The sequence below is a fragment of the Chrysemys picta genome, chromosome 2 (genome assembly GCF_011386835.1).
Source record: "Chrysemys picta bellii isolate R12L10 chromosome 2, ASM1138683v2, whole genome shotgun sequence".
Classification (NCBI taxonomy): Eukaryota; Metazoa; Chordata; order Testudines; family Emydidae; genus Chrysemys; species Chrysemys picta.
The window spans coordinates 85,732,931-85,748,690 of NC_088792.1; the positions used below are offsets into that span (position 1 = coordinate 85,732,931).

Here is a 15,760-nt window from a genome sequence, read left to right on the forward strand (position 1 = left end):
TCCATTCTGAAAATAGACCATTTATACCTACCCTTTGTTTCCTATCTTTTAACCAATCCATGAGAGCAACTTCCCTCTTATCCCGTGGCAGCTTACTTTGTGCAAGAGCCTTTGGTGAGGGATCTTGTCAAAGGCTTTCTAAAAATCTAAGTACACTATATCCACTGGATCCTCTTGGTCCACATGCTTGTCGACCCCCTCAAAGAATTCTAGTAGATTTGTGAGGCATGATTTTCCTTTGCTAAAAACCATGTTGACTCTTCCCCAACAAGTTATGTTCATCTATATGTCTGACAATATTGTTCTGGTACTGAAGTCAGGCTTACAGGCCTGTAATTGCTAGGATCACCTCTGGAGCCCTTTTTAAAAATTGGCATCACATTAGCTATCCTCCAGTCATCTGGTACAGAAGCTGATTTAAATGATAGGTTACAGACTACAGTTAGTACTTCTGCAATTTAACAGTGGAGTTCAGAACTCTTGGATGAATACCATCTGGTCCTGGTAACTTATTACTGTTTAATTTATCAGTTTGTTCCAAAACCTCCTCTAATGACACCTTAACCCGGGACAGTTCCTCAGATCTGTCACCTAAAAAGAACGACTCAGGTTTGGGAATATCCCTCACATCCTCAGCCGTGAAGACCGATGCAAAGAATTCATTTAGTTTCTCCACAATGGCCTTATCGTCCTTGAGTGCTCCTTTAGCACCTCAATCGTCCAGTGGCCCCACTGGTTGTTTAGCAGGCTTCCTGCTTTGGATGTACTTAAAAAAAAATATTTTTTTGAATCTTGGGCTAACTGTTCCTCAAATTATTTTTTGACCTTCCTAATTGTATGTTTACACTTCATTTGCCAGTGTTTATGCTCCTTTCTATTTTCCTCAATACTATTTAACTTCCACTTTTTAAAGGATGCCTTTTTGCCTCTCATTGCTTCTTTTACTTTGTTGTTTAGCCATGGGGGCTCTTTTTTGGATCTCTTACCATGTTTTTTAATTTGGGGTATTGTATACATTTAAAGTTGAGCCTCTATTATGGTGTCTTTAAAAAGTTTCCACACAGTTTGTAGAGATTTCACTTTTGGCACCGTACCCTTTACTTGGTGATGAAACACCTGTCTGTTCCTATCAACGATGGATACACAAAGTTATCCAAGATGAGATTCTCCATGAGGAGATTGGCAGACCTTTCATCCTGTCCACTATAGCCACAAATGGATTAGTCCTCTATATGTAGAATGTCAGAGCTTGTCTAAGACGAACATTCAATGTGTGTAGTCGTTGTTCATTCCTATTTGCGTGAAGTTTTAGGTAAAACACAGGTAAGTAAATTGCTTGACTGCTATGAAAATCTGAAACTACTTTAAGGGAGGAAACTCAGATAAGGGCATAAGTACACCTTTAAAGAAGACAGTATGGTGGCTCCAATGTCAAGCCCCATAGTTCAGACACATTTCTGGCAGAAGTGATTTCAGTTAGAAAAGCCACCTTCCAAGAGAGGTATAGTAAGGAGCTCATTGCTAAAGGTGGTCCCGTAAGTTTAGACGGGGCCAGGTTCAAGTCTCAAGTCTCACATGTGCAATCACTCTGTAGATCTAGTGCACCTCCCACTGCTTCTGTTGATTCCCTAGGTGCTGCTGGAGGACCACCAGGACCTGCTTAACTGCCCCCTGGAATTAAAGTGGAAATTCTGGTGACCAGCCTTGTCCCTTCATATACCAACTTGGAGGGCAGACCATCTTTTAATAAATAAGGCTTGCGTATATTTAGGTTCCATCATCTAATTGTCCAAACTTAAAAAGTCCCAAAGTGCATTTAACACACACAAAATCCTTCCTCCTCCACTGGGACTATTCCTCAGCCTTTCTTCAGGGCTTAGCCTGCAGCCTCTCCCATCCACTGGGTTCAATACCCTTGCAATAGACTTGTTCACCCTCCTTCCCTAGGGTTAGTACGGGAATCCAATCACACGCTTTACTCTGGATTCTGGCAGAGGGCCCTGTACTGACCAGATAGGTGTGCTCCTTTACTTGTGCTGTGGTTTTCTCTGAGCCACTTTCTATCCAGCCTTTTCAGTTCCTCTTGGGGTCTCTATCTCTTCCCCGATTAGTCATTTCTCTCCCAGGCCTCCCTGCCTAAAGTGATTTTTTTCACTGCTCTGAGCTTGGCTTAGCCCCAGGGTCCCCAGCTCACAGCGTAAGCCTCCTTGTTATACAGGTCACTTTTGTCTAGTTTCCTAAATCTGGATTTAGGTGCCTAACTAAGCATACAAGTTTGAAAATTTGGTTTAAATTTATTAGAATACAGTGGTTTTCAACTTTTTCATTTGCAGAACCCTAAAAAAATTCCTAATGGAGGTGCAGACCCTTTAGAAATCTAAGACAGTCTGTGGACCCCCAGGGGAAAATGGGCCACAGGTTGAAAACCACTGGAATATATCATATATCAAGAAGAGCGCACCCTAGACTGCCATGTGGATGGGCAAATACCAGTCTTGGTCCCATGATCCTCAGGTTGACATACGGTGAGAGTACAACTCTGTATACTGCCACTGAGAACGAATGAAGAGCAGTGAGTAACAGAACAGCAACCCCTTTGGTCAACTAAGAACTGGCAACTGAGGACAAAAGTATGGGAGATTACATGAAATTGGCCCAGTAGAGGGAGGATGGGGATTTAAACCAGACAGGAAAATTTAAATACATCCGTACAGTTCTGAAAGGGATGCTGAGAAGCCATGGGGAAAGTATACATAGAAGAGAAAGGGAATTTGCAACAATATAATTCAGAACCAAATTCCAATCAGATCTTAAGATGAGAGCCCCCTAAATTACTTAGGCTGTGACTACCAAAGAGATTGCCTCTCTCCATACTGTCACAGCTGAGATCAGCAGTGATGCTCAAGCTGCATCACCCTTGCTATACTGGAGAGGGGGCTGTACACAGAGTGCTCTCTGAGTGCTCCAAGATTTTGGAATATGCTCTTCATTTGGATTTGAAATACCCCAAACTTAGTAAATCTGAGGGCATGTTGCAAAAGCCATTTATTTGATAGGAAAATACCATCAGCTTTCCCCATAAAACCCTAACAGTAATGGTACAATAGAAAGGAGCTCTTCTGTTGCTTTTATTTACTGGCTGGCTGAGTTCATTCGTTAATGTTTATGGTTGTTTAATCTTGCTGCCAGGCTGAGTTTGTTATTTAACATGAGTTTTTAAAGCTGCAAGGTGGCCATTATATTGTGAGAATAATTGTCAGGTGCCTAGAATTTTCTGTATGGGTTTTTATTTAACTTTGTTTTGTTTTGGCAATTGTTTAAATCTAACAAAAGAAATAAATCACATGTATATATTCAGTTTGAGTTTTATTTTTTAATAAAAGTCTAGCAACTCTAAGAAAACTTCTGAAATATTCTCAATTTGGATTAATGTAAAAAACAAATTATTGTAGGTATAAATTATTCTATGCATACATCCTATAGAGCACAAATGTATACTTATTAATTATTCAAAGAAGGAGATGGGGCAAATTGAACTCAGTTCAGCAAAAGCCCTTCTACTACCACACTTAGGAAAATTAGTCACATGGCAGCACAGTGTCTAGGTAATAATGATGACAGCTCTCTAGTGGACCTCATGTAGTTTTTAAACAGACTTTGTGAGGGTCAGCTGATCAGAAAATGCTTACAATCTTTGATATCTGGACTCAATGGTGAGCTGAACTCCAGCACCCTTGAACTGCCCCCAAATCAACACAGCCACCATGCGTTGTTCCTCACTGATCCTTATGCATGCAATCCTCTATAAAACTAATTCATGAGGCCACTTCTCTGTCCTCTGAAATTTCTCTTAAAGAACAACCTATGCTGTGACACCATATGAAACTGGGCAGCTGACAATGGATAGGTTGCGGGGCTGTAGGGTTAAAAAGTTTAATATAATTAATGTACATAACTGGTTTGTATCACTCTTCCCTACTATTCATATGTCACTTAATTTAGAGAAAAAAAATAATGCAATGGACCTAACAAAAAAATATGCATATCACTCCCAAACCTCTCTGTTCCCATCCCCTGACCGCCCACCCCGGAACCTCCACCCCATCCAACCACCCCCTCCTCCCTGACTGCCTCCCCAGAACCCCCGCTTCCTTACCCAAACCCCCCCGCTCCCTGCCCCCCTTACCAGCAGCAGGAGCTCACAGCCGCGACACCCGGCCAGAGCCAGTGGGCAGCGGGAGAGGGGCCGAAGACTAGGCTCCCAGGCCAGGGGCTCAGGGGCTGGGTTGGATGTGGCCTGCAGGCCATAGTTTGCCCACGTCTGGTTTAAAAACATCCAAAATTATTGTACAATGTCAGTGTAGTAATTTGAGGTGTTTTTTTTGGGGGGGGGGGGTGTTTGTTTTTAAATCTGCTCTTGAGTTTCATTAAGAGGTAATCAGCTTGAAGTGATGCACCCAGCATTATATATGATGCATTTTGCTCCAGGTAAGACGGTAAAGCTACTCAGCATTCAAGAGCTCAAGATAGAATTTTAAACCAGAGAATATAGACCTTAACAGAATTTGATTTTGTATTTTGTGTGAGGCACCTAATTACGTGTCTGTACATATGTTAAGTGACATGCAATTTATTTAATAGCTATTTATTAATAGAAAATGAAAATGTTGTACTGTATTTGTTTAAATAAGAGGCAACATCTATCATCTTAAAACACACCCACCCACAAAACATTGCTGTCTGTCAACTTTCTCCAATAGCACTACAACCTCAGAATTAGTTGCAAAAATTACTGAAATTAAAATTCTAAATGAGAATGTAGAATTATTCATGTCACACCTAAATCCACATACGTACATGGATTTTATACAAGAAGCTGTATTTACCGGACATGTGAAAGACATAGGGTGAAAGTAAAGTCCTGGCCCTGATGAAGTTAATGGCAAAACTACAATTGACTTTAATAGGTCCAGGATTTCACCCAGGATGGTCGGTAGTCCTAACAAAGGCAAGAGAAGCCAACTTTAAATGGTATTTCTACTTCAGGGAGCAGTTCTGATTATTTGAATTTGTTGTGTCTTCCAATTGTGACTGCTATGTCCATGATCTTTCATAGACATTTTTTTTTCTAACAAATTAATATGAAGGTTTCATAAGAACTTCAAAATCACATTATACTTTAAATAGAAACCTCACAATAGGTGCACTAAAAATATTACAGCAAAGGTTGGCAGAGACACGAGCTAGTTAGAATAAACAAAAATCTGTGATTACAGAAAAAATATATAGGCTGAAAATTGTTCTACAAGGCATCAGGTAAGATATCAAATACACTTCTATCATTATAAGCAATTAGGCAGTATCTTTTTTAAAGTGCTCTTTGATGTGAGATGTGCTATTTCCATGCATAAGCAATTCAAATATGGTCATTTTACATCTGTACTGCACTTTATCATCACTTCACTTATGTAAAAAAGAGAAAGTAACATTCTTTTATTTCTCTAATCCACAATTAAGAATTGTTGAGTCCTACATTTACTCTAAAACCAAGTTTGCCCCTGAAGTAGACAACAGAAAAAAAATCAAGTATATCATATTAAAAGTAAATATAAGCTTACCTAGCAGTGTACCAGAAATTCAGTAAATAGGAGACTTAGGATTAGTAGCTAGGTGCAGGCCAATAAGAAGCCAATAGTGATAATGCATTAGGTTTTATTTTGATTAGACTTTTATCCCAAACAAATTAAAATATGCAATTAATCAAAGGAAATTGGCAGGAAGTATGATTTCACATTATAAATATTAGCAAGGCAGACGAATCCTCAAAACAAAACTTAGAGAACACAGGAATTGTCATACCAAATCAGACACATGGTCCATCTAATCCACTTTGTTATTTCTCTGAGAGATGCTTCAGAGAATGGTGCAAGAAACGCTACATTAGGCAAATATGGGATAATCAGCTCCCCTATAAAGGTCTCCTCCAAATCTTTAATACTTAGAGATTGGCTTAATACTTGAAACATGAGGTTTTATAACCCTTCAGAAATGCTATGCTAGCATTAACTATTACAACTCTGGATCAGTGATACTCAGACTATGGCTTGTGAGCCGCAAGTGGCTCTTTAATGTATCTCCTGCAGCTCTTTGTAGCATATGATTTTAAAACACTCTGATGTAATTATTAACCAATATAAGTTATTAACCAATTGGGATGCTTTTAATATGTTAACCAATTATAGTTGAAAAAATAATACTTGGGTCAGTCATTTTGCTGTGAGATATATAAACTAAATATTTTCCCAGTCATACTGTTTAAATATGAATACATAGTACTATAGTAAATGAAAAATTCAAACTAGGGCCGTCAAGCGATTAAAAAAATTAATCGTGCTATTAATCATGTACACTTTGTATTCTGTGTTGTAATTAAAATCGATATATTTGAAAATTTAGAAAATCATCCAAAAATATTTAATAAATTTCAACTGGTTAACAGTGCAATTAATCGCAATTAATTTTTTTGAGTTAATCGTGTGAGTTAACTATGATTAATTGACAGTTCTCATTCAAACTACTGTGGCTCTTTTGGGTAACACTGATCACTAATTTGGCTCCTGAACCACTGATGTCTAAGTATCGCTGCTCTGGATATTCAGGTTATCCAGGTAAATCCCAATCCACCTTTGAATCTTGCTAAATTTCTGGTTTCAATGACATCTTGTAGCAATGAGTTTAACAGTCTAATTTCACATTGGTAGAATTAGTACTTCCTTTTATTAGTTTAGACTAAGTCTTAATTTCATTGAATGTCCCCTTGTTTTTGTGTTTTTTAGAGAGGGATAACAGAAGTTCCAATCTACCGCCTGTATACCATTCATTACACACACACACACACACACACACACACCTCCACACCCCCACCCCCACACCCCACCCTTTTGTCTCCTTTCTAAAGTAAAACAATCCCTTTATTTTCACTCTCTCTTCATATGTGAGGTTTTCCATATTCCTAATTATTCTCATTGCCCTTCTCTGAAGACCCTCTAATTCTTCAATATCCTTTTAACATGGGATGGTCAATACTGCACACAGTATTCCAGATGAGGCCATAGCATTATATCTTTTTCTATATTATTCTCCATCCAGTTCCTTGCACATACTAACATTGTTTTTTTGACCACAGCTACACATTTTGCTGAGGCTTTTCATTGAGTGTCAGATCCATTTCCTGAGTTTATACAACAATGTAAATCCCTATAAAAGTTCACTAAAACATCTATTAGAAAGGAAAGGGGAATAAATGTCAGACAAATAGATAGCAAAGTTTTAATTTGACAAGTCATTGCCAAAACCAAAAATAAAGTACTGTTCACACTCAAAGTATGGAATTATCTCAATCATACGTACCTCATTGTACATTACTATCTGAGCTAATAAGAAAGACCTTGGCATTGCAGAAATCTAAGAACATATGGTATTTTTTATTTTTAATTAAGCTTAATTTTGCTCAGAAAGCACCATACAGGTTTGAAATATTAAAGATAAAATTGTAGTTTGCAAGCCAAGAATACTCTTTGATCTTGAGTACCACTGAACACATCAGGGAATACAAACACTTCTGTATTCTAAAGGAAGAAATTCCGAGCCCTGTGCCTGGTTTGAGCAGCTGGGCACATACACAGCTCTACAGAGTGGTTGTGGAATTCCTACATGGAAACAGCTTTGGCCAAAGAGCTTTTATGTGACCCACCTTCATGGAGGAGGAGGAAAAAAAACAAGAGGATACATGCTGTGGCTATCCAAGCCCTGTCCCCTGATTGCTGTGCATAGAGAGTTCACGCTGAGTGAGGCATGCAACCCCCTACTCCTCCTCCGGATCATATACATAATTTTCCCTGTTGTATGACAAAGTCAAGGTCACTATTACATTTACGATGGAGGCAGAAGATGGTTTCACAGCAGAGGATTTAACAGGAATACAAGTTATGTTCAGAATGCTGAATGAAGGATCAAACACATAGAATAGTCTTTTACAGATACCACTTCATCCTTGAGAAATTCATGTATTCTGTCACTGAAATATAGGATCCTAACTATATAGTTCTTCATCAACCCACAAAATAATGGTGTCGCACAAAATATACAAGAAACCACTAAATCATCACCTTCATAAAAAGACACTAACTTATTTGGGGCTATTGTAAGGGACCATACTAGACAACATCAGCCATGCCATTTTAATGGGGAAGATGTACCATTCTGCTGATTGACAGAAATGCAATTAATGTAATGTGCTCCCTAGCAACAGTTCTAATTGAGTGTGCCTTTTATGAAGGTGAATTCAGCTTTGATCATGTAATTAATCAAAGACAATTATAAAAATGTACCTAAAGCTCCATTCAGTAGTATAACTTTCTGAGCACAGTAGCTAAATAATTTTCAAGTTCTCCATTGCACTTGTTAGGCTCTTAGAACTTTTTAGAGCCCCATTTGTTTGGATTGATGGAACTGTAGTGCAGAAACAAGAGTATATAGATTTCCAGTTTATTTACTTCTTGGAAAGACTTTTTCTGGACCAATCCATGAGTCACTGTCAAAGGAGACTCATTCTGGCTAGGAGATTTTGGCCTTTTGATTGATATGTCTGCCTGCCATTTATCCAAGGCCAGTTAATAAATTAACTCCATTATGCCAGATTGTTGGAGGTGAATTCCAGAAACTAATTTTACAGGTAGGAAATTCATTTTTTTTTTTAAGACACTTGGGCCTGGTCCCCACTAAGTCCCCAAATCGGACTAAGGTACGCAAATTCAGCTACGTTAATAACGTAGCTGAATTCGAAGTACCTTAGTCCGAACTTACCGCGGTCCAGACGCGGCAGGAAGTCTCCCCCCGTCGATGCCGCGTACTCCTCTCGGCGAGCTGGAGTACCGGCGCAGACTGTGAGCACTTCCGGGATCGATCTGGGATCGATTTATCGCGTCTTAACCAGACGCGATAAATCGATCCCAGAACATCGATGGCGTGCCGCCGGACCAGCCGGTAAGTGAAGACTAGGCCTTGGTTAGTAAAGTGAAATCCCCTCGATTAGCACAAACCCCAGTGGAAACAATAATATTAAGTGGCTATCCCGATTGTGCTGGAAAGACAGTCACTTTAATTTCCAGATTTGAAAATAACCATTGTACAAAGCATTAAATATTCGCATATGTGTATGAATAACATTCACATTGCAGTTACACCTAGACATCTTCAACCAGGCCATGGACTCACTATGCTAGGCACTATACTAACAACAGTAATGGACAATCCCTGTACTAAAGAGATTACAGTCTAAAAGACAAGACACAACAAGCAAATGACATGTGGTTAGGGGTATATGACACTAAGGGTATGTCTACACTACGAAATTAGGTCGATTTTATAGAAGTTGATCTTTAGAAAGCGATTTTATACAGTCAATTGTATGTGTCCCCCACTAAGCACATTAAGTCGGCAAGGTGCGTCCTCAATACCACAGCTAGCGTCGACTCACGGAGTGGTGCACTGTGGGTAGCTATCCCACAGTCCCCACTGCCCATTGGAATTCTGGGTTAAGCTCTCAATGCCTGATGGAGCAAAAACATTGTCGCGGGTGGTTTTGGGTACATGTCGTCAGTCTCCCCTCCCTCCCTCCGTGAAAGCAACAGCATTCAATCTTTCGCGCCTTTTTTCCTGGGTTACCCATGCAGACACCATAGCATGGAGCCTGCTCAGCTCACTGCTGCTGTTGTGAGCATAGTAAACACCTCGCACATTATCCTGTAGTATGTGCAGAACCTGGGAAGGAGCCACCAGCACGAGGACAACTGTGAGGATGACATGGACATAGACGTTCCTGAAAGTACAGGATGTGGCAATTGAGACATCGTGGCAGCAGTGGGGCAGGTTGATACAGTGGAACGCCGATTCTGGGCCCGGCAAACAAGCACAGACTGGTGGGACCACATAGTGTTGCAGGTAATGGGATGATTCACAGTGGCTGCAAAACTTGTGCATGTGTAAGGCCACTTTCCTGGAACTTTGTGAGTTGCTTTCCCCTGCCCTGAAGCACAGGAATACCAAGATGAGAGCTGCCCTGACAGTTGAGAAGCGAGTAGTGATAGCCCTGTGGAAGCTTGCAATGCCTGAATGCTACCAGTCAGTCGGGAATCAATTTGGAGTGGGCAAATCTACTGTAGGGGCTGCTGTGATCCAAGTAGCCAAGGCAATCACTAACCTTCTGCTAGCAAGGGTAGTGACTCTGGGAAATGTGCAGGTCATAGTGGATGGCTTTGCTGCAATGGAGTTCCCTAACTGGGGTGGGATGGCAGATGGAACACATATCCCTATCTTGGCATTGGACCACCTTGCCAACCAGTACGTAAACTGCAAGGGGTACTTCTCAATGGTGCTGCAAGCACTGGTGGATCACAAGGGACATTTCACCGACATCAACGTGGGATGGCTGGGAAAGGTGCAGGACACTCGCATCTTTAGGAACTCCAGGCTGTTCGAGCAGCTGCAAGAAGGTACTTGCAGACCAGAAAATTACTGTTGGGGTGTTGAAATGCCAATAGTTATCCTTGGAGACCCAGCCTACCCCTTGCTCCCATGGCTCATGAAGCCATACACAGGCAGCCTGGACAGTAGTAATGAGCAGTTCAACTGTAGGCTGAGCAAGTGCGGAATGGTGGTCGAATGCCTTTGGACATTTAAAGCCCGCTGGCGCTGTTTGCTGACTAGGTTAGACCTCAGCTTAACCAGTATTCCCATTGTTATTGCTGCTTGCTGTGTGCTCCATAATATCTGAGAGACTAAGCGGGAGATGTTTATGGCGGGGTGGGAGGTTGAGGCAAGTCGCCTGGCGGCCGATTTTGAGCAGCCAGACACCAGGGTGATTAGAAGAGCACAGCTAGGCATGCTGCGCATCAGAGAGGCTTTGAAAAAGCCCGCCAGCGAGTACTGGGGGTGGTTCCTCCCTCCCCCCAAGCCTGGGAGCTGGGCAGGTTGGGGCCGGGTCACTCCACTTCCTGCAGGAAGTGGCCAGACCCCCTACCCGCCCGTAGGCCTGGGGCCAGCCCTGCCCCCACCCCCGCTGTCCCCCATGGAGGCCTGGGGCAGGGCCACACACAGCCCCCCTGCGGAGGCCTGGGGCTGCGTAGGGCACCAAAATAGCTAGGGATGGCCCTGAATACAGCAGTCGATTTTAAGAGCCCTTTAGGTCGACAGAATGGGGTTGGTTGTGTAGACACATTGCTTATAAAATCGACCTGACGTGGCTAAATTCGACCTAACCACGTAGTGTAGACCAGGGCTAACAAACATACAAAGTTTTGCACACAGTAGCCATGTGCCTCATACTTAGCCAATCAGTAACAGAAATCACAACTCATCACCTCCCTAACCATTGTCAGATGGCAGTTTTCTGTATGCATCATGCAAGAAGTAAGTTTTGAAGAGGGACTTGAAGGAAGATAAGGTGGTGGCTTTACAGATTTTGATGGGAATTTTTTCCCCCCATACATAAGGGGTAGCATGGGAGAAAGCACAAAGCTGCCCATGGGAAAAGTGGACAAGTATACAGTCAAGTTGGTGGAGGACTAGCCTATGGAAGAATTTGAAATTTGGGGAAAGAAGTTGGTATTTGATACAGTGGAAGAGGTAGAGCCAAAGGAGGGACTTAAAAATGTGGGTGATATAGTCAGAGCCATGAACGCAAAAGATGACCTTAGCAGCTACATTTTGAGTGGACTGAGGTGGGAGGTTGGAGATATTAAGGGCAGAGAGGAGGCAACTGCAGTAAATTAATGTTTATGGTTTTCTTTCAACCCACGAAGATGCAATTGCCTGTACTGAATGAGATTTAACAAAAAAGAAGAGCGTGTTCCCCTTCTTTCAGATAAGGTTACAATATTGCTCTATCATTCCATCTTGCTAGGATAACATGAAAGCATGTTCTCCCCTCTTCCCCTCAAAAAAGAGTGAAGACTGACTTCTCCCCCGTCATTGTTTCTGGGCGAGAAGTCCATTGCCGAATAAGCAAAGGAAGGCACTGAGAAGAAACCTGCAATGTGGAGAACAAAAACAAGGATATGAGCCTCCCCAAATCCCTGGAGGACTTGAATCTGGAGGTAGGAATATGCAAATGGCTCTCTTGCTCTTAAACATCTAGGGGCTGCAGCTGCCAGTTTTAGAACTCAAACTCACAAGGAAAACTTCAATTGGAAAAATCTGGAAAGATAACTAGAGAAAAAATTACACAGAGAGAAGGATGCTTTGGATTGGCAAAGGCCACTCTGTGAGAAGACCCATTAACAAAGAGACAAAATTAGCCTACACATTTTCAAGAGTTGCTTACATTTATTGCAATTTTACAAGTATGAAAAAACACAAATAGAAAAAAGTGCCTTCATTGTCAATCTACTCAATTTCTGAACTACATTTTGAAACGAAAACAGAGAGCAATTTACTGACTTGGTTCTAATCAATAAAGTGAGTTAAAATTAACTGGAAGAAGTGCAGTGATTTCAGGGACAAGAACATCCATTTGTTCTGAATACAAATATTTGATAGCATTCAAATATTAGCATATATCAGCACACTAAAGACATAAGTGCAATATATAGTTCCACAGTAAACCTCTGCCTAGACTGTTTCAATTTAAGATTCAAATCGAATGAGAAGCTATTTTTTCTTATAGTTCTTTTTTGTGTTTGAGTGACCTCTTGTGGATGATTGTACAACAAAAACAAGTTGTTCTTTGCGGGTTGCCTTGAATACTGAACTTTGCAAACTTCTATCAAAAGGTACTGAACTCCTCAAACAAGAAACAGAGGGACTTTGTGCATATAGAAATTTAGAAGGGATAATTTTTTTTTCCCTCTCAATGTGTGCATGAGTGTAACGTATGGGAAATGTGCCAGACTGACAACCTGCAGACCGAAATCCTCTATTCACTGAATACACACGCGCACACACACACACACACACACACACACACACAGTTAAAGATTGACAATACTATCCCACCCAGGGGAATCAACCTTATCCTGAAGGGACTATTTCTAAGGGTAAGGAGATAGATTAAGTCTCTATGCCCATTCAGGTCTTGATCCTGCTCCTATTCAAGCCAATGAAAAAGCCCACGTTGACTTTAACCACGTGGATTCAAGCCCTTAACACCCTGGCCTCTCAGCAAAGATTGTCAAAAAAAAGTACTAACCAGGGCCACCAATGTTAGGTTTTGTGATGTGGATAATCATTCTCTGGGAACTGGACTGAAACCAGTCACTTCATATTAGGTATAGTTTAGATCCCCCAACATGTTCTGGCTGGCTTCAGCCTGTTGTGACACCCCAGCATGCAACTTGCTTCATCAAGACAGCTATCTCAGAGTTCTAACTGAAGCATTAACTGGCTCATACAGAGACAAGGGGCATTATTTTTTAATACAATTCAGAGTGCAATTTTGAAAGGATTATTTTTAATATCTCAAGGGCATAGAATTATCATCAAACATCTCAAAACTGTGTCTTATGCTTCAGAAAACATCACTCAACCCCAGCATGAATTTGTGGTTACATCTCAACCACAGAGCCCTGCCGGAATATGCACTCAGCTCACATGGTAGCAGTGCAGGAGCTAGCCAATGTCAGTTTGAGGAAAATAAAGCAAAAATTCCCAGTATTAAAAAATATATTTTAAAAGTTACTGGTATTTATGTTCTTTGAAGTCAGACTGTCCAGCTTTGACACTGCTGTGATGACTCAATAGGCACCACAGCAGGCACCACTTAGAGCTCTGCAGGTCTAAAGATCTCTGACAGCTCTCGCCTACTCTTCCTCTACTGAGCCAGCCTTACTTTGTAAAGTCAACCAGGTCTTCGTACAGTTTAAAATGATTTTAAAATGTATATATTTACAGATTACTTTGAAGACATCAAAATGTTTGCCCTGGATTCTGCTAGGATGGGTCAACTGACTGGTCTCACAATATGTTTATTAAAGCTGAACAATACTTTTAATCTGTAGGTGATTGAAAATAAAATTCTTTTTTGGGAAAAACGTATTTAGAATAAACTATCATTAGAGCTAGAGTAACAAACATCTTATGAACAATCTTGTACATACAAGCTGGAGATGCATGTTCACATAGGATACATTTTCCCAGCTACTCTACCAGAAATATTAAAAATTATCTGATCCAGATGGCTCTGGAAATGACAATAGCTCTTCAGTTTGAATGTGCCCCAGATAAGTGTTTGGACCCAGGACAAACTACTGAACTGTTGCTGTTTGGAATTCATCCATACTCTCAAATCTATGGGCTTTTTGAATTTATACGGAAGATCACCAGAATGGGACACCGTCTGGACAAAAAGTAGTATTAGCTCAGTGCAACAACTGTTCAATTTCTTCCTTTAAAATCACTTAATGGAAGTATGTTTCATGAGTGTTTGTTATTCCACACTTTAGATGGGATAACATATCTGCTATACTAATTTGATGGGAAATGGCTGGCCATATGTGTTTTCAATAATAATCTACTGGATGTAAAGAATTCCTAGGCAAATACCTGAAACCAAAAACTGTATGTGTATCTTGGAACTATCCTTTAATGTCTCTGGTTTCATTAAAATAAAATCAATAAAAATCAGAAAACATTGCCATATCTGAGAGAAATAAGTTAAAAGTGACACTGACATTGCAACCTGGAATTCAGGTAGGATGCAGTTGGTAACAGTGCAAGCTTTTGAAGTAATCTAGAGTCTTTCCCCTATTTCTGACATGTGATTTTACAAAAATATTGCCAGGAATTGTGGAATAAGATTCCAAATTACCCAATAGAATTCTCATCTTTCTCAGAAGACAAACATACATCACAAAATGCTATATCAAGATAATTATTATAATTATAGATAATAATGAAATGATTAGGCACAATGTTCTCTATGGTGCATCCAGAAGAAGGCACCTGGAATAAAAAAAATAAACTAGATATGTACACCTCTACCTTGATATAACGCTGTCCTCGGGAGAAAATCTTACCGCGTTATAGGTGAAACAGCGTTATATTGAACTTGCTTTGATCCACCGGAGTGTGCAGCCCCGCCCCCCCCCCACCCCCGAGCACTGCTTTACCGCGTTATATCTGAATTCGTGTTATATCGGGTTGCATTATATCGAGGTAGCGGTGTAGTTAGCTATTGATTAACCAATGAGTGTGTGTGCCTAAAGTGCTAAAACTCTCTCCTGAAGCCAGATCTGTATAAGGAGGATGTGTATTTGTGTTAAGAGAAATTTTAGCAGCTGTGCTGATAATGTGCTGATGTCCACTGAATAATAGGAGATATGCATGAAAATCTCTTCAGTTGTTGAATTTCACTGTTTTTGTAGAAATCACATCAACTTTAAACACTTTAGATAAACATGAATGATTGGCTCCCACCAAGTTCAGGAGTTTTATATACATGTGCCATATGCAAATAGTAAAATAAGAATGAAATGTATGTGTTTAACCAGTCTTCTGATTAAGTCATGTCAGCTATCCATCAATATGTAAACATTTATAAAGGATTCAAAAATGTAAATGTTTTCCATACTAAATGATTTTCCCTTGCACTATTATGTTCTGAAACGGGTGGTGGTGGTGGAGGAATGTCAAACTGAGTTCCATCCCTACATCCTTTTTCCACAATTTAGTTATCACATTTATTTTGTTTTCTTTAAAACAATAG

At 40.4% G+C, this 15,760-nt stretch overlaps 1 protein-coding gene across 3 annotated transcripts in view; it reads right to left on the minus strand.

Annotated features, from left to right (window-relative positions):
• The window catches only part of ULK4 (unc-51 like kinase 4), a 408,217-nt gene that overhangs the window by 342,932 nt on the left and 49,525 nt on the right, over positions 1-15,760 (minus strand). The window lies entirely within an intron of this gene.